Source organism: Leopardus geoffroyi, chromosome B4 (genome assembly GCF_018350155.1).
Source record: "Leopardus geoffroyi isolate Oge1 chromosome B4, O.geoffroyi_Oge1_pat1.0, whole genome shotgun sequence".
Classification (NCBI taxonomy): Eukaryota; Metazoa; Chordata; class Mammalia; order Carnivora; family Felidae; genus Leopardus; species Leopardus geoffroyi.
This window is the reverse complement of record NC_059341.1, coordinates 38495148-38515205: the sequence shown is the minus strand read 5'-3', so window position 1 is coordinate 38515205 and position 20058 is coordinate 38495148.

The following is a 20058-nucleotide window of genomic DNA, read 5'->3' as shown; positions in this document are numbered from 1 at the left end:
CTAGTGCACTATTTGAATTACCATTCCATTCACTATATATATTTTAACTTATTTTCTAGGTGACTGCCCTGTAAGTAACCATTAATATCTCAATTTATAGCAATCTAGTTTGGATTAATACCAACTTAATTTCAATATTACACAAAACTTTGCTCCTCTATAGTTCCATGCCCCCCTCTCATATGTTGTTATTGTCACAAATTATATCTTTATACATTTTGTTCCCATCAACGTAGATTTATTGCTATTGATTTATGCAGTTCTCTTTTAAATCAGATTTTAAAAGGAGTTATAAACAAAAAATACATTAATACCATTTTCTGTATTTAATTACATAATTATTTTTACTAGTGCTCTTTTTTTCTTCACATTGATTCAAGTTACTATCTAGAGCCTTTTCACTTCACCAATATTTCTTATAGGAAAAACCCCTCTCAGTTTTGTTTACATGAAAATGTTGATTTATCCTTCAGTTTTGAAGGATAGTTTTGTCCGATTTTGAACTTCTGGTTGACAGCGTTTTTGCCCCTTTGCTACTTTGAATATACCATTCCTAGTTTCTGGCCCCCATGGTTTCTAATGAGAAATTACCTGTTAATCTTATTGAAGTTCTTCTGTGTATGTTGAATTGCTTTTGTTTTGCTGCTTTCAAAATTCTTATTTTTTTGGCTTTCAACAGTTTGATTTTGATGTGTCTAGCTGTAGGTCTTTTTGAGTTTATCCTACTTGGAGTTTGTGTAGCATCTTGGTTGGTTTCCATCAAATTTGGGGAGTTTTTGGTCGTTATTTCCTTAAGTATTCTTTATACCCTTTTCTCCCTCTCCTTTCCTTCTCCTGTAATGCATATGTTGGCATGCTCGATGGTGTCCCACAGGTTTCAGAGGTTTTGTTCATTCTTTTCTTCATTGTTTTTTGTGTTCTTCAGACTGCATAATCTCACTTGCCCTATATTCAAGTTCACTGATTCTTTCTTCTGCCTGCTGAAATATGCTATTGGGACCCTCTAGTGAATTTTTTTTTTTCCATTGTACTTTTCAACTTCAGAATTTCTATTTGGTCCTTTTTATAATTTGTATATCTTTATTGATTCTCTCTATTTGGTGGGATTTTGTTCTTATGATTTCCTTTAGTTCTTTAGACATGGTTTCCTTTAGGTCTTTGAACATATTTAAATAACTCACTTAAAATTTCAGAGACCTCACATTAGTAGCCACCTGCACTGTGTACAAATCAAGTTCTGCTTGGCAGTTGTTGCTTCCTTCCTCATACTTCACACAACATAGCCAGAACTTGTCTCATTCCTTAACCCAACCTCAAATCTCCTACCTACAGCCTTACCTGACTTCAGGATTGGAGGAGGGATATGAAACTCAAAAGTCTTTCAGATCTGAGAACTGTCCCCTCCACCTTGAGCTCCTTCATGTCCTGCTGGAGATGTACTGCCCAAGGAAGTGTCCAGCTCCTGGAGGAAGGGACGGGAGGCCAGAAATCCTCAGGCAGTGTTTTCTTTCCTGCCAGGAATCCAGACATTCCATAAAGCTTCACTCAGAAGGGATGGGAGGTGGGAAGGGAGGAACTACAGATCAGAAGTGTTTAATTACTTCAAAATAATGAAATCACAGTACATAAGCATACAGAAACAAAGATTTAAGCAACTTCTTGGTGACTGGGCTTAGGAGCACTGTCACCTCTCCTCCCATTATTTGCGGAAAAGAAATTTGCTACACAAAGCCCAGCCATGTTTAGTCAAAAATCTATAGGATTTTACTTTATTAGTTATTTCTTCCCTTCTTATCTCGTGTGTGTGTGTGTGTGTGTGTGTGTGTGTGTGTGTCAGGGTGAGGGGTTGGGATGATGAGGGGTAGGGGTAGGGTTGCCAGGATGTAGGATCTTTCTAAACCTTCCCCACTTCCTAACTTTATTAATGTTTCTATTAATAACTATGTTAATTATCCACAGTAACAAACATCATAGCTCCAACTTTCACACAATTCAGTGGAGCCAGTTTCAGTGAAGTGGCCTACTTAGGAAGAACCTTCCTGGAAATGATGGGGGTTGGGAAACCATATGGTGCTTGGCAGAGGACCTGAAATCAATGTAGAAGCTGAGAAGCATTGGTGAGGCTGTGTCATTTATCATCCTGGAGTAGGACTGAGTCAAGTCCAAGAACTGACCCTCTCTCAGGGCTGGAACTTCATCAGCACTTTGGCTCTGATTCAGAAGTGGTACTTGCACTCTGTTGACATAGCAGTAGGAGACTCCCAGCAAATGAGGACTCTTTGGGCCATGGAGGTCTGTGCGATCATAATGAATTATGACTGGATCCATCTGACCTATAAAAGTAAATACTACCCATAAAAACACTGCATTACTCAGCAAAAATCCCCAAAGAACATGGGCAGAAGGAATGGGATTTTTTTTAACTTGGAATTGAAACATGTAGAGCTCAAGGAACCTCATAATGAATTTGATAACATGACTGTGGAACTAGAATTCACTGAGCATGTGTAGCGCCAGGTCAAGGACAGAGTGTCAGGGTGTGATTTAACATCCAGTCCATAGGCACCCCCAGGCCATTCTGTAATGATACTGTGTTGTGCTTATTTATACACACTACCCACAGGGCTCTGATAAGTGAAATGTGCTGGACTGAGCTCCCGAAGGCAGAAGCATTAATCTCTGCCTCATGCTTGGCACAGTGTCTGGCAAACAGTGTTTGCCTTATAGGAGCAGTTGAGAACAGAGCATCATTTCTCAAGAACAAGGCCCACCACTTGGTGAGCCACTCCACTGGAGCCCCAGTTCCCAGAAGCTGGGTGACTGGGTCCCTGTGGTCTGTAGACCCATGGGGTTGCCTTGCTGGTTCAAATGAGCTGCTGCTTCTGGCACTCAAAACAGTGCTGAGAAGTATTCCAGCTGCTGTGATTCAGTTGCATTTCAGACAGTGTGATGCCCATCAAAGCATTCCATCTCATCACCCTGCAGCCTCCCCAGCTGTTGCTAGTAGCAATCCATTACCCTCAGGCAGCTCAACAACTCAATTTGACTTGGGCTCCATGCCTCTGTGCATAAAAGATGCTTCCCTGCCTGGCTCTCTTCCTTCCTGGTATGGAATGGGCCATCTTTACCCAGGCTGTGCCTCTCCCAAATGTTTTCTCTAACCCCTGAAGACCTGCCCAGAATAAGAACCTGTACACAAGTTGTGTGGCCTTAGGCAAAACCTGGAACTGCGTGGTGCTCTGAGCCCCAGCTTCCACATCTGTAAAGTAGTGTTCTCTGTCTTACTGTCTGCTAGTGTGAAGGTCAAATGAGAACTCTGGGAAAAGGGTTTAGTCAACTGAAAGGCTCTAGACAAATGTCAGTTATTGCATCATCATCTATCTCCCTGTGCAAGAGTCCAAAACAAAACAAAACAAAATAAGAAAGAAAGCCACACTTCTTGGTAACTGGGAGAAGCTGAGACCTCAGGTTAGAGCATCTCCTATTTCCCTGGGCTAGTAGAATAAGGAAAGCTTGTATTCCTTCAAGGTACAGACCTCTAAGAATGTTTTGTATCTTTCCATTCTGCTTTGTGGTGGGACGGGGGCCCAGCATCCAGGCTACAAGGCCCTCACTGGCAGGGTTCTGGTCTCATCCAATGTTTTTATTACCTAATAGACACTAGGTGTGGATGTGTAGATTTGTTGCTGAGTCAAGACTTCAGATCGTGTACTCTTAATTGAACCACCTTTAAATATATGGTTTGTAGACACTTTCCCTTTGGGACAGTAAAAACTCTGGAGTTGGAGGGGAGTGCGGTTGCACACAAAATTGTGACTGTGTTCAGTGTCACTGAATTGTACGTTTGTAAATGGTTAAATGGTAAATTTTATGTTTTGTGTATTTTGCCACAATACAATTTTTTTTCAGAAAACACTTTCACACACATTTATGTTGCATGAATGAATGAAGGATTGACCCTCTTCAGTGTCAGTGTCCAACAACTGACAGTCTAAGGTACTGAGTGTTTGTCTCAGGTAATATCAGAGATGAGGGAGCAAGAAAGGAAGACACACTTAGCTTACTTAATGCCCTTGATGCTTCAGTGTACTCAAGGGAGGAAACACCTAGAAACCCACAGGTGTACAGTAACATTCCATTAAAATGCCTTGACCGTAATCCCCAGGGTCCTCTTCCTTTCAGGGCGTCAACCAGCCCCACCCAACCCTGGATTCTGCTGGGGAAGGACCCTCAGGGCTCCTGGCACTTCTGCCCCCTACACACTCTTCTTTTTAGGAGTTTGGCCACAGTCCTTCTAGATAAGCTCCTGGGGATGGGACCTCCATATCTTACATGCCAACAGGAGGGCTTCACTGGGTCTCAGAGTGTGGCCTCAATAAAGGCGTGTTGAATGAGTCTTTTGTTATTCCTGAAATTCTATTGCATTGACTACAGTGGGAAATACCCTCATTAGCATCCAGAAATACTTCAGCTCGGCAAGATTTATGCTGTAATCATTTATGGTAAGAAGACTAGAAACTAGCAAAGAAGGACAGGAGCAGGAGAGGACCCGAATACTGTGTTCCATGATGAAGGACTGACTTGGGCGTTACACTTGCTCTGCACAACTCAGCAGGGCCAGATTAGAATCAGCCAGCACAGAGCATGGGGATTGTGACCTATCATAAGGAAGTGTGTCCCAGTGAACACTGTCTGACAGTAGAATAGGCTGCCTCACCAGATAGTGAGCTCCCTGATACTAGAGGTATTCAAGCAGATGTTGAACCTTCTGCTCTTGAGAATGCCTCTACCTCGATCTGCCCAACGCTGAGAGTCTGGAATCGTTTTGAACTGAGACTCAAGCAGAAGTTTATAGTACAAGGCGTGCCCAGGAGTCTGGATCAGCTAACCAGGAAGCACCCCTGGACCAGGAGAATGCTGAGCCAGCCTATTTCTCTTGTTCATCCTCCCATTCACCCTTCTCCAGTTTATCCCCTGCTCCGCATCTGCCCCACTTCTCCTTCCCTTTCCCCTTTTATCTTTCTGATTCTCTATCCACCACCCCCTCCCGCAGCCCGCTCCCCCTGCCAGGGAGTAGAAAGCACCTGGCCTGAGAGTCTCACGATGCTTCTGCAGCTTGCCTGGCATGGAGAGAGGTGCTGCGTCTTTGCCAGCGGCCTGCCAGCTCCTCTATTGTAGCAAGTGAAATTACCAGCTTCACACTGCGGGTCTATTTAAATCAGCCTTTCATGTCTGATGGATTTAAAAATATGCTAGAAGTCAGCATCTTAAATACAAGAAACACAAACAAGCAGATGAGGCTGCATTTTCCTCCCTCTATGCCCACCCCACCCTCTTCCCTTCCTCCCACTCTCTCCTACCCCCTCCCAAAGCAGTTTTCATTCACGAGGCCCATCTCCCCACCCACCCGGCTGCCCCCCCCCCGAACCCCCACCCCTCCCCTTCTCTAGATGGTGTGGCACTCTTCAGCCTGATCCGTGGCGGGGAGCCCTGGGTCTAGGTTCCCTGCTCAACTCTGCAGGACACAAGTAAGGCCACCCAGTGTGGTCAGTGGGGTCTTCTGCCCTATTGTGTGCAAATGGAGCTCCAGCCTGAACCCAGGGTGGGCTCTGTCACAGATGAAGAGGCTGTGACCCAGGCAGGAGGGGTAACTTGCGGGGTTCAGAGGTCAGTGAGCAGCGATCCTGGCTCCCCACCCACTGCCCTGGCAGTCCACAGCCAGCCTTCCAAAGCAGATGTGTTCAGTTTTCAGGACAGGCTATTTGCTAGCCCCAGAGCCCCACCGCTCCCAGTAATCCACCTGTGAGGGCCTCTCGGGCTCTGGTCACAGCAGGGGTTCTCTGTCTGTCCCTAGGAATGGACCCTTTTTGGGGCCTTGGCCCACATCGGTTGACCCAACCCCACTTTCTCCAGCTACAATTTAATCATGTTTCCCTGTAAGCCCTGGGTGTCATCTCTTTGGGGCTTGATATGTGGGCCCCAGGCATGTCCTCGGGCTGTGGGTCGGTGGCAGGAGTTCCAATGGCACCATCAGGATGGCTGTGTCACCTGAAAGTGCTCTGCTGCTCTGCAGGGCACAGGCGGAGGTGATGGCTGCGACTCGCGGTTCTCAGCTTTGGATGCCATGGGAATCACCTGGGCAGTTTTCCTTTGTCTTTACTAGTTTATTTATTGGTATTTATTCTATTCCGCTTGTTTTGCTTTATTTTTTTTAAGAATAATACCGATTCTCATTCCCCCCAACACACCAGAATTTCTGATTTAAGTAAAAGTTAACAGAGCTTTTAAAAAATTTGTTTAGTATTACCACTATCAGCAATAAAAATAGCAGAATGGAAAAATGTTCTGCTTGTGTGTGAACGTTTTCTTGACTTGGGATCTGCTCTTGTGTGCCTGTGTCTTTGCCCATGCTGTTCCCTCTGGCTGGATTCTTTAAGAGAATTTCAAGGGCTTGCTTGTGGCCATGCAGCAAGCCATCAGATGGCCTGGCGGGGTTCTGAGGCCTGCCTGGGATTCCACACCCTGTCCACCAGCAGGCCTTAGAGAACAGCCATGTTCTGGTGCTCCCCACGTGGGAGGGACAGTTGGGGCTCAGATGCCACGCCGGGTCATCATGTGTCTGTGGATATAGAGTACATACACATATACACCATATGCACACACACCACACTCACATACTTACACATACCACACACACACACCACACATTCAGATACCACACACTCACACATGGACCCCACACACCACACACTCAGACACATCACACACCACACACACTCACATACACAAATTCACATACCACACACATACCACACACATGCACATAAAAACACACCACACGCTCAGACACACACATTCATTTTTTTTTCAAAAAGGTATCTACAACCCCATTTATTGCAGCATTATTTACAATAGCCAAGACATTGAAACAATTTAAGTGCTCACTGATGGATAAGTAGATAAAATATAGACTAAAAAAAATAAAGAAAAATGCAAACACACATACTCACACACACATATATGTCCATCTCCCTCATCAACTTTTCCAGCATTGGTTCCAGCTCCCAAGTGACAGGCCATGGTTACAACTTCTGAAGGTGATCCCAATCTTCCCTTTTTTAAAAATTTTTTTTATTTTTATTTTTTTAATATGAAATTTATTGTCAAATTGGTTTCCATACAACACCCAGTGCTCATCCCAAAAGGTGCCCTCCTTGATACCCATCACCTACCCTCCTCTCCCTCCCACCCCCCATCAACCCTCAGTTTATTCTCAGTTTTTAAGAGTCTCTTATGGTTTGGCTCCCTCTCTCTCTAACTTTTTTTTTCCTTCCCCTCCCCCACGGTCTTCTGTTAAGTTTCTCAGGATCCACATAAGAGTGAAAACATATGGTATCTGTCTTTCTCTGTATGATTTATTTCACTTAACATAACACTTTTCCAGTTCCATCCACGTTGCTACAAAGGGCCATATTTCATTCTTTCTCATTGCCATGTAGTATTCCATTGTGCATATAAACCACAATTTCTTTATCCATTTGTCAGCTGATGGACATTTAGGCTCTTTCCAGAATTTGGCTATTGTTGAGAGTGCTGCTATAAACATTGGGGTACAAGTGCCCCTATGCATCAGCACTCCTGTATCCCTTGGGTAAATTCCTAGCAGTGCTATTGCTGGGTCATAGGGTAGATTTATTTTTAATTTTTTGTGGAACCTCCACACTGTTTTCCAGAGCGGCTGCACCAGTTTGCATTCCCACCAACAGTGCGATATGGTTCCCATTTCTCCACATCATCTCCAGCGTCTATAGTCTCCTGATTTGTTCATTTTAGCCACTCTGACTGGAGTGAGGTGATATCTGTGTGTGGTTTTGATTTGTATTTCCCTGATGAGGAGCGATGTTGAGCATCTTTTCATGTGCCTGTTGGCCATCTAGATGTCTTCTTTAGAGAAGTCAGACACACACATTCAGACACAACACACACACACCACACTCTCATACTCACATACACACATTCACCAAACACACACCATACCACACATACCACACACACCATACAGTCAGACATCACACACTCATGCATGTGTCACACATACACACACAAACATACACAAACACTGATGGAAGTGCACACTCTACCCATTCCAATTTCATCCCCACTCCTTCCCCAGTAGTCCCACCACTGACGGCTTGAACTACTTTCCATGTAAGTTTGACTATGTGCCATGGTGCCACGCAAGATACTATGCCCTTGGAACACAAAAATGGAGAAAAAAATCAAGGAGTTCAAAGTGAGTGGAAGAGTTTTACTAGCAAAGAGACCGGAAATGAGAGGGACTGTGCCGAATGCCCTGGGAAATGGATGTTAGTGAGACTAAGCTCTCCCTGTTGGGGAGGGTGGTTTTAACAAAGGATTGAATGGCTCTCTGAGAGCAGGAAGGTAAGGGGGTGCCCTCAGGCAAAGACAGAGGGGAGCAGTCCTGGTGGGGAACACCAATGGAGAGAAGGGTGATAGGGGAAGGAGCGGGTTTGGGGGTCCAGTGGTGTCATCAGCAAGGCTGGTGGGCCAGTGCGGGGAAATTATGGAGGATGAATTGGGGAATGTAAGCAGATGAGGCCAAACCTGGAGAGCTTGCCTGGACCAGAGGAGTTTAAATACCATCCCGTAGGTGACAAGGAACCACTGGAGGGTTTTGAACAGGAAGGTGACAGGGTCAGGTCTGTGCCCGTGCTAGAAGAAAGAGGAGAGGAAGGATGGGGGTGAGCCTGAGGACAGGGAGACAGATGAGGATTGATCACCCCAGTCCCAGGACCCCACATTGAGAGGCCCAGGGTGTGGTGGGGAGGGAGAAGGAGCCTCATAATCCACCAACCTCAACTTTCAATGTGACCCATGTTTGTCTGTGAACCAGGCCACATGTTAAACGTTGGCCTTCCCTCTCTGCCTTCCCCCAGCCCAGTGGGTTTCCCAACTGGCCAATACTTCCTCATTCAGAGACAGGGAAACTGAAGGACTCCGTATAAATGTGTTTTTTTGCTCCTTTTCCTGCTTCTATTCTCACTAGGACCTGCACCCCCACTTTCCACATGCCTTATAGTGCAGATAGTGTGTGTCCTCTTTGTGAGGGACAAGGGGTCAATGATTTCTCTAGAAATCATCAGCACAACAGATAACATCCAAGGAAGGACCTGGTGAGAACGAGCCCACGAAGCCATCATGAGCGCATTCCATACTACGGGTGCTACACATCTTTGCACCAAGACCCCCTGACTCCAAGGAATGGGTGACTTAAGGACCCTTATCCTCGTTCTAACTGGTTCCTCAATGTCTGAGGGGACATGTGCACCAGACCACACTCCTCACTGAGGAGTGACCCCCAGACCCCAAGCAAAGATGAGACTCTCTCTTCTTTTCTTTTCTGTGTTTCCCAGATGCTCTGTCTGCTTCTGCGCTCTCTCTATCTTCAGTAAACTCTGCTCTTACTTTCTGCTGGCTTGCATTTGATTTCTGTCCTGCGAGTAACCAAGAACCCTCTTGGCTGGTCCTGCGGGAGCCCCTCTGTGTCCCTGGACCCAACCAGCCAGCATCAATTCCATACTGTAAGTCATTACGTCTCAACCACTGCTCTTTTCCAATTAAATCCATTGAGCTTTAGAAAAGGTGCTTTCTCCGAATGAGGTGGGGGCTTAGGAGATATACACTACAAACCTCAAGGCAAATAAAATTAGATATTGTATCCTCCTCTACTTGGAATTTTCCAGGCCCAAATTTCTTCCAGGCATGTAAATAGTCAAAGCTATGGCTGTGGTTTGTGGACTGGGCAGAAGTAACAGAGAACCCATGAGTAGACAGCACTTTAGAGTTTACCAGTTTCTTCCACTACACCCTCTGTGGGTCATCTTCCCTCTGTAGAACGGGAGACTCAGTGAAAATGAGCACCTCCTCCAGAGCAAGGCTGGTGAGAACTAGAGCTGGGACTTATCCAGCCCCTGAACCCTCAAGACTGGGACCAGACTCACTGTGCTTAGACATAATCACATTGTTTGCCCTCAGTTTCCTTCTACTGCTTGTCAACCCCAGGCCTCCCCGGATCCTGTACGCTTAAGCAGCCCTACTCACACCACCCCGGCCCCTCCCCTCCCTTTGCTCAGAAGCCGTCCTCTCCACAGGCCCCCTTGTTTGGGGACACTCTGAAGAGTGATGTGTGAAAGAGAATCTAATCAGAGATAATCAATAGGCAATATTAGCAGAACCAAATGAAGTCCCTGCCTGGATGAGAGTCACCTAGCCCCAGCCAACAAGCAGCCAGTATCCCTAACTCCATTTCCTCTCAGTTATTAAAATGATTTTACAAGAGATAGTCCCATCTCAGGAAAGTCACAGACTAATAAAGTGCAGTCGAGCAGCCGGAGAAATCCCACATCCAGGCCTACCCTCCCATTTCCTTTGGCTGCTCACTGGCAAAGCCTCTGTGGTATCTTTCTGTAGTACTGGTGGACCTTCATTTCCTCCTTGAGCCTTTATTTCTCACTCTGACCCCGGACCCTTCACAAAGCCCAGCAGCCATTCTCCTGTCTCCCACTAAAAACTCAGGCGTAGGATCTTTTAGGAAAACTCTGTGCCCAGGGGCACGAAATAAGCGCCACAGAGTTACAGAACAAATCCCAGATCCTTCGGACTGGCCATCGGGGGAGGGAAGGGGGATAGTGCCTGGATTTCATTCCAAGTGAGCACCTTTATTTCACAGATGAGAACCCTGAGGCCTAGAAGGAGCCAACCAGGACGGCTACAGGCATCCTGGCAACCGACAGGAACAGCATGGCAGCAGGTCAGCATCTGCTCCTTCAGCAAGTATTTATCAGATCGGATGTCTCTGGTGGGCCATGGGGCTGTACTCAAGACTGAAACACAAACATAAGTGAGCTATAGAACCTTCCCTCCAGGAGACTATAATCTCAGGGCAGGGGGAGCAGACACGAAAACAGATAGGGGTAGTACAGCGTGGGAGGTGTGGGCACAGAGAGCTGCCCAGAGATGCAGGGAGCCCAGCAAAGAGGGTCACAGAGGCCCATGTGTCTGAGTCCTGGAGGCACTCAAAGCCTGGCATGAGCCATAGCCTGTACTCATAGCAATCATAGTGAATGGACACAATGTTTACCACATCCCAGGCACGGTTCTCATCTAATCCTTACCGCCTTCCTCTGAGGAAGATAGTACTGCCAGTTCACAGGTCAAGGAAACTGAGGCAGAGAGAGGCTAGCTTCCTTGCTTGAGGTTACCCAGCCAGGAGAGGGAGAACTGAGGTCTTAGGTTCAGAGTCTACATGCCAGCATGGCCCGTGCTCCTCTGCTCCAAGGTGACTACAGGTCCTCAGTTAAGACACCACATGCGGCCGCCTGCCACTGTGGCCAGGTATGAGCCCTCCATCCAGCCGTACACCAGGCAGCCAGTAGCCTTGGCCGTGAGTCACATTTAATGACCTCAGGTTCCCTAAGCCCTGGCCTTGCTCTGACCTCCCATGGCTTCTCTAATCCAGGCATTTGCAAAACCACCTTCAGAATAGTTTCCAAGCAACGGAACCAGGTGCCTTTTCTCTTTGGCCCCACAAAGCAAGCATTCCCACCTACTGTGGGCAGAGACTCTACTCGGAGTTGTTTCTCCCTTTCTCCCTAAGACAGCCCGGAGTCACCTGCATGTTCTTGTCTGGGGCCCTCGGTTCCAAGAACAGGGAGCTATCATTTATAAGCAGCTGTAGCATGCTGCATGCTGCATGCTGCATGGGGGGAGTCAGCAGTCCATCTCAGACTATCTTATCCAACATTTGCAATAATCCTGGAAGAAAGGTTAGTATCATCCCCATTTAATGGAGGAAGAATTCACACAGGAAGAAAGACTGCCAGTAACTCCCTGCAGGTCTCATAGCCATTGGCTGCAGGAGTCAGGCTTCAGCCCCAGGTCTATTCATCTCCAAGACTGGCTGGTGTTCACCGCATCATCCATGACCATGAGCCTGACTGGTGAATCTGTGAAGCCTGCATCTTTGGCTTCAAGCACAATGCTATATCCAACTGAGCTAACCAACCGTGGCCAGAAAGCAATTGTCATAATATCAGAAACCCATTATGACCCACGAAGCCTCTGAAAGACGCTTCAAGAATACATCTGTGAGTTGAAAGCGACGCCGAGCATTATGCTCCCCTGGAAACAGCTGCCTGGGGCTTGAAGACAGCAGAGAAATCCCAAGATGCAGATCCAGCCTCATACAGACCCTACCGACCACCTCTTGCCTCCCAGACAATTACATCCTCTGAGCTAAGGGGAAGTCGTCCTTGTGGGGAGAACAGCATGACATGACACCAGACAGGATAATGCAAATGATCTCAGAGTTGCACAAATAGCCCCTTTGTGGATCGCCGATTGGTGAACAAGCAATCCTACAATGAAGCAATTTGTATTCAAGCCATTTTCCACAACAGCAACCCACAGAAGCCTCAATCTCCACCCTCCCCTCGTGGCTCCTGCAGGCTCTGCCCATTTTACATTGACATTTTCTGTGGTCATCTGTGGTTTTCTGAAATAGGCAATGGAGTAAGTCTATTACCAGATTCCAAGGGAAAGGACTGCCAACTTAAGTAATTAGATTGCGAGCATGGGTGGCATGCAAATCTTGTCCTGTCACTTTCCTGATGAAACTCTTCGGTGCCTTCTCAGTGTCTAAGGCAAACGTCTCCCTGACATGGTAGCTCCCAAGGCTCTTGACTGTGGGCCCTGGCTATATCTTCTCACTGCTCTCCCCTGCCCCTAGCCTTTGCTCTTCTCTGATCTTCTTTTTCAAATGTGCCACACTCTCTCGATGCCTTTGGGCTGGCCCTTGCCACGTGGCTTTCCTGCCAGATGCCTCCCTATGCCCATCTCTCTTGTCTTGCCCCTCCACTTCTGAAAGTTTCTGTTTAGTTTTTTTATGTTTATTTATTTATTTTGAGAGAGAGAGAGAGAGAGGATGCACGAGTGGGGGAGGGACAGAGGGAGACGGAGAGAGAATCCCAAGCAGTCTCTGTGCTGTCAGCGCAGAGCCCAACACAGGGCTCGATCTCAGAAACCGTGAGATCATGACCTGGGCTGAAGTCAAGAATTGGACGCTCAACTGAGCCACCCAGGTGCCCCTGCAAATTCCTGTTTAAGGTCGTATCTTCAGAGAGGCTCTCTTGATCTCTTAGCAGTGTCTTACTCCTTCAGCCTCTGCCTTTCCTCTTTTATCATATTTGTCATTCTTCCTTAGGCTTTGCTCCCTCAGCAGCCTGTAAATTCCAGGAGGGCAGATGCATCCATTTTGTTCACTCCTATGTTCCTGGGAGGGAGTCGAGAAATATCTCTGGAATGCAAGAAGTTAAGAAAGACTGCTTGCTTAGTCCTTCCAGTTCCAGCCAGGACTGGAACCGGAGCCTTCATGGAGCAAATGAAATTACACCTGTGCTTGATCTGAAAACCATGCCCCACCTCCAGATAACATGTAGTGAGCATATCTCCCTCCTGCCCCCATATAGATCTTCCATGTTTCATGGTGACATGATAATCTTGGACTGTGTGGCTATGGGTGCAACAGAAAATTTCTGCATCTCTAAGTTTTGCTTCTTCCTCCCTGCACAGATGTTCTCTCAGGAGGCTCAATCCTTGCCCTGCGCTCAGAGGAAGATCCCTATCGTTCTGTTCTTCTAATGCCCTCTGACTCACAATGCCACAGTGGCACATGCCTCGGTCACATTAATGACAATTTATGACAGTGGGGAAGTGGCTGGTTATTTCCTATTAAGTGTAGCCAAATAACTCTTATGTAAGCATTTATGTGGTTGTTACTGCAGTCAGTATGAGGTTCCCAGCCTGATCCCCACCTCATCCCTCTTGCCAGGCCCAGAAGGTGCTGCCGAGTCGCTCACTCCAACCATCAAGAAAATAGGTGCTCTAAGTACACAAACTCAGTAAATTACTAATCAAAACAAAATATGACTAGAAGAAAATTCTCCTGGGGAAAGCAGCGTGTGTTGGATTCCAGGGTAAAGTGGACATTTTGGATTATTACAGATCCTCTCCACGGGATGCAAACCAGATACTAGAAGTAGACACTAGGCTCAGTCTCAAGGTCACCGGGAAGTCCTTGTGTTTGGAGATGCAGGTGGAGAGAGACAGACGGTGAGGACCTTCCCAGAGAGTCCCAGGTGGGACTGTGGCATCTCAAGAACTGAGGATCTTTTAGCTCTAATGGAAGGACACATATCAGGTGGTGTCAGCCACTGTCTGCTGGAGGGCTGGGAGATGGACTTTGAGATCTCTGCAAGTGGGGAACCTGGGTGGCTCAGTCGGTTAAGGATCTGACTCTTGACTTCAGCTCAAGTCATGTTCTCATTGTTCATGAGATTGAGCCCCCACGTCAGGCTCTACGCTGGCAGCGAGGAGCCTGCTTAGGATTCTCTCGCTCCCTCTCTCTCTGCCCCTCCCCAACTCTCTTTCTCTCTCTCTCTCTCTCTCAGAATAAATAAACATAAAAAAAAGATCTCTGCAAGCCACCTGTGAGGCCTTTAGAGAGCTAATGAACAGGAGCCAACAAGCAGGCCACCTCTGCCCAGGGCTTTTGGCAAAAACTCTACAGGTGTGTTACTTACAAGGCTGCCCCCAAACTCACCAAAGCCTGCAGCCCTGGGGCCTTGCCAGCTGCTGACTGTGGCTCTGATGACAAAGCCTGCTGCCATCCAGCACCTTCAGAGGTGCATAGGCTCAGGCACTGACACCCAGGTAGGTTTCTCAGTAACAGAGCTGGAATGCAGGGCAGAAATATTATTAAAATAACAATCATACCTGGAATTGCTATTGTGCTTCACAGGTTCCTAACATGCTTTACATTTATCTCCTTTCATCCAGATCATCTCTAAAGGGTCTCGTGGATGTGCAGTAACTGGCCCAAAGTCACATAGTGAGTAATCAGCCCTGCTGGGGTTTGTCTCAGTCTTTGGTTCCAATCCCCAAGGCATGTGGCAGAGTTGTCCAGTGACTGATGCTTGCCTTTGGGGGTGGGGACAGCAGGGCCTGGGCCAAGTGACCCAGCATCCTAGGGGTTTCCTCTGCCAGTTTGCTCTGTCTGCCCTTGAGGGTGAGGTGCTAGCTACAGACCCTTTGGTAAAGACCCTTTTCACTTCTACTGTGAGAAATGACCTATGGTTAGGATCAGGAAGGGTTCTGGGCCTCCTTGAGCGCTGTCATTCTCTGAAAATGATAGACCAGGTCTTCCTGTGGCATTAACAGATAGCTGGGCAGTTCAGGCATATTTTCCTTCTATTTCAAAAGCTTAATGACTGAGGGACACTAAGGAGGCAAAATCCTCACCACTCACCCTGATACAGCTTGCATCACCGAGCTGGGCTCACACTTCATATGTGGGGGGGTGGGTAGAGCAGCCAGGTTAGGGAGGATGGCTGAGAGACCTCATTTCTCAGTGTTGGGGCAGGAGCAAGCTCAGCTTGCCCAGAGATTGGCAACCAGACAGTGCAGGCCATAAGGACAGGGATAGTGCCTGTGACTCTGCTACGTGCCATTGCCTACCTCAGGGCCTAGAGCCCATTAAGTATCTAATAAATGTTTGTTGGTCAAATTTCTGATCATCGAACATGTTGTGTCTGAGCCTTAGCTGAATATGAGCCAATTGCTTCCAGTGGGATGAGTTCAAGGCAGCCTGGGAGGCTTTAGATGTGGAGCCAGGCACACTCATCATGCCTAGACAGGTGTGAGATCACCCATCCTCAAGCAGTCTCAAGACCACAGGGCAAGGGTCTAAGACAAGCTAGACTGCCACACAGGTGGGGTTACAGTCAGAAACCAGGTATGTAACGAGGTGCTTTGCAAGACTCAAGACAGCAACCAAATAAAATCTGTCTTCAGGAAGAGGGTTCCAGAACCCAGGACCTCTGTGTAGTGGCAAGGGTGGGGTGGGGTGCAAGAACAGACAGAACTCCCCTAGTGTGTGATACCCAAAGATTAAGGGTAGGAAATCACTCATGTTGGCCAAGATGCAGAGAATGAGGATCTCTTTTGCACTAGTGGTGGGAATGCAAACTGGTGCAGCCACTCTGGGAAACAGTATGGAGGTTCCGCAAAAAGTTAAAAATAGAACTACCATACAAGCCAGCAATTGCACTACTAGGTATTTATCCAAGGGATACAGGTGCGTTGTTTCTAAGGGGCACAGGCACCCCAATGTTTATAGCAGCACTATTGACAATAGTCAAAGTATTGAAAGAGCCCAAATGTCCATCGATACGTGAATTGATAAAGATGTGGTATATTATGCAGTGGAGTATTACTCAGCGATCAAAAAGAATGAAACATTGCCATTTTCAACTACGTGGATGGAAGTAGAAGGTATTATGCTAAGCGAAATAAGTCAGTCAGAGAAAGACAAATATCATATGGCTTCATTCATATGTGGAATTTAATATACAAAACAGATGAGCATAAAGGAAGGGAAGCAAAAATGATATAAAAACAAGGAGGAGGACAAAACATAAGAGACTCTTAAATACAGAGAACAAACCATGGGTGGGGGGATTGGCTAAATGGGCAAGGGGCATTAAGGAAGATACTTGTTGAGATGAGCACTGGGTGTTATACATAGGGGATGAATCACTGGAATCTACTCCTGAAATCATTATTGTACTATATGCTAACTAACTTGGATGTTAATTTAAAAAATAAATAATAAATTAAAAATTAAAATTAAAATTAAATTAAAAAAAAAAGGATAGGAGATCACTCCATGATCACTACTGGCCACTAGGCCAAGGACAGACTCCTATCTGGGTGACTGACCCAAAGTGCAGGAATGGGCTGAGATGTCTCAATTTCATTTTGTTACAGAGGTATGGATTCAGGCTGGACCTCAAGGTGGGGTGCCAGCTGTAGTGCCAAGAGGGGAGGAAGGCTGTAGAGACGGGAGCAGAGAGGGCCTAGCAAAGGGGTGACAGCCTCCATAGGTGGCTTTTGTGAGACTAACAAAAATTCCAATATCTCCTCAGGGGCACAGATAGAAGGGACAGGAACCTGATAGTCCTAGAATGGCTCCTGAGCACATTCCATGAAGTCAAGTTGGTCAGGTGTCACCCTGTCACCTCCCACCTGCACCCCCATGTTGTTCAAGAGGATGAACAGAGAAAGGCAGGTTTCTGCCCTTAGAGCCTGTGCTCTAATGGGGAAGAGAGACCATGCATGCAATGGCCTTCAGAGAGACTCAGGGAGACAGGCCTAAATAAGACCACCAATGAGGCCCCAGGGCTGTGGGTCTGGGTAGAAGTAGGCTGGGAATGGAAGGGGGAAGTTTTCCCCAAAGACAAGAAAGAAAGAAGAGAGACAGGAGTGAGAGCCACTAGTAAGTTTTGTACAGTCTCAAAAAAAAAAAAAAAAAAAAAAAAAAGCAGAGTCAGGGACAGAACAGGTTTCACAAGTGAAGTCATCTTTATAGGGTCTCTACTGTCATGCCGAGACCTCATCTCACACACCCACTTCTATTCAGAACGTGCTCCAAGCAGATATTGCTTATTTTCCACTGAATTAGAGAGAAATTACATTCCTTCTAGAGCATTCTTGTGGGCAGGAGAAAGGGGCTGCTGTGGAAGTGCTCCCCATGCCTTGCCCAGCTTCACCCCTGCAACCCAGGGGCAGAGATGGGAAATGGCAGGGCAAGGGCTGAAGACCCAGGGCCGGGCGCAGGCTGCAGGGGTGACCTTCTTCTTCTCTGGTGGCTGGAGAGGCCTGAGAGACCTCTGGGCCTCTGTTCAGCTCAGCCCTCCCTTGTCTTCCAGGGATGAAGGGATGCCTGCAGGCCCCAAATGCTTAGAGCTCCTAGGGGGTCATCCTCCTAGTTGGTTCCTGGCCACATAGGATTCTACTCCGTTGACATGGATGGAATCCTCCACAAAGTTGGCTGGGCTCCCTGCCCAGGGAAAGGCAGAATGTAAGGGTTCCCCAATTGCCACCACCATGAAAACCCACTAATGAGTTTCTGTCTAATGCCCTCTGGGGGACCCCCCACCTCCATTTCCTTCTTCACCTCCCTTCCCTCTCCTGACACATTCACTGCTGTCTTCTTGAGCTTGTCCTTTTCTTTCCTTATCTAACACATGGGGATGGAAAGTACTACATGATGTTCACTGTACTTGTGTCCAGGTACAAGGAGAGGCCTCCAGGCCTGGGCTCAGAGGGATCAGCACGGGCAGCAAAGGGACCACTGGGCAGGACTGAGGTCACAGTCTAGCTCTGCTACAATTCCATTCCTCCTTCCAGGGCCTCAGGGGGCCTCCACCACAGAACAGGTGGGGGTGCTTCTGCACCTAACTTCCAGGATTCTGGAGAAGCCAACAAGCATACAGATGCCACAGGGTTACAAAAGGGTAGGGGCCACTGCTGCTGGAGTCACTGATCATTTTCAAGGACGCCACCAGCCTCAGGACACCCCACCCACAGCTGAGCCCAGGCCTCCCCTGCCTCCTCCCCACCTCTACCCACTACCTCTAAATGGCCCTCTTCCTTCCCAGCATCTGGGAAATCTCCCCCAGGGGAGATAACACAGATGACATTACCTGTCTCAGAAGCTAAAGAATTACCAGAAACCAAACCACATCCAAACACTTCACCACTCTGGCAAAGTACATTGTGTTTCCATCCTATGGAGATTTGGTCACCACACTTGGACCAAAGCTAGAAGTTTTGCCAACAGGTCTCTAATGGAAAGCATGATTGACTGACAATTGAAATGCAGGACAGCCTTTTACAAGCTACAGGGAAACCAACATGGGCTCCAAGAGGCTCAGCACAGCTTTTCTCAGGGCCTCTGTGTCCTATTGTGCAGTTTCTGCACTGTACCTATCACCAGACCAGGGGACAAGTGGGGACTGAAGTTCACATTTCCTGCCAAGCAGAGTCTCCACAGAACTGTGTGTGTGCCTTCAGGAGGCCCCTTTTAAAATTCAGGCAATGGGGCTCCTGGGTGGCGCAGTCGGTTGAGCGTCCAACTTCAGCCAGGTCACTATCTCGCGGTCCGTGAGTTCGAGCCCCGCGTCGGGCTCTGGGCTGATGGCTCAGAGCCTGGAGCCTGTTTCCGATTCTGTGTCTCCCTCTCTCTCTGCCCCTCCCCCGTTCATGCTCTGTCTCTCTCTGTCCCAAAAATAAATAAACGTTGAAAAAAAAAAATTAAAAAAAAAATAAAATTCAGGCAAAGGCCCCATATCTGCCCATAGAGCTTGCTCCCCTTTCTGAGTGATGGCTCCAGAGAGAATATTTCAGAGCTGATGGGGGCAAGAAATAGCATAAAGATGCAGGTGAGTGAAAATGGGGTTCTGGGCCAAGGGGTGGGCACCCAGCCAAGACCCAAATGCTGCTCTGGGCAGCTTTAGGTGAAAATGCACAGGACTAGCAGCAGGAGAGAGAGAACGTGAGAGGGTCCAAGATACCAATGATCTCAGAATATTAGGGTCAGGAGGATTCTGGGGTCACCTAGATACATCATTTTCAGAGGTATTTGCTTTTGGTCTTGGTTCCTTTTCATGTCTTTATTTTATTTTTATTTTTTAGTAGTAGAATCTTTTCCCAAGGAAAATAAAGACCGGCCAGGGAAGAATTGGGGTTTTTTTTATTTGTTTTTTAATGTTTATTTATTTTTGAGAGAGAGAGACAGAGACAGAGACAGAGCATGAGCAGGGGAGGGTCAGAGAGGGGGAGACACAGAATCCAAAGCTCCAGGCTCTGAGCTATCAGCACAGAGCCCAACACGGGGCTAGAACTCACAAACTGTGAAATCATGACCTGAGCCGAAGTCAGATGCCTAACTGACTGAGCCACTCAGGCATCCCAGAATTTTTTTTTTAACCTGGGGAGAAGGGAACCCAGAACTCTGCCCACCTTGATCCTGGCACCTCCCACAAGCCCCAGGGCTCCCAAGAACACAGTGTGGAACATCAGCTAGTCCAGATGAGTGGTGAAAAGGCTGAGGCTCAGGAAAGTGACATGACTTGCCCA